The sequence below is a fragment of the Geospiza fortis genome, unplaced genomic scaffold (assembly GCF_000277835.1).
Source record: "Geospiza fortis unplaced genomic scaffold, GeoFor_1.0 scaffold55, whole genome shotgun sequence".
NCBI classification, from domain to species: domain Eukaryota; kingdom Metazoa; phylum Chordata; class Aves; order Passeriformes; family Thraupidae; genus Geospiza; species Geospiza fortis.
The window spans coordinates 10921214-10921427 of record NW_005054308.1 but is presented as its reverse complement, the minus strand read 5'-3'; positions in this window follow the sequence as shown (position 1 = coordinate 10921427).

The following is a 214-nucleotide window of genomic DNA, read 5'->3' as shown; positions in this document are numbered from 1 at the left end:
CCCCTCCTTCCCCCCCTCCCTCGCTCGGAGCGCGGCAGCGCCCAGCCCCGGCACGGCACGGCACGGCACGGCACCGGGGACAGCGCTGGGCTGGGGTCCCTGCCCGCCTGCATCCCCATCGGCACCCAGAGACCCCCCCGGGAAGGGCTGGGGCCGTGAGGGGATCACCTCCACCTGCCCGGTTTAGGGGGAAAACCCCGAATTCCCGCAGCCC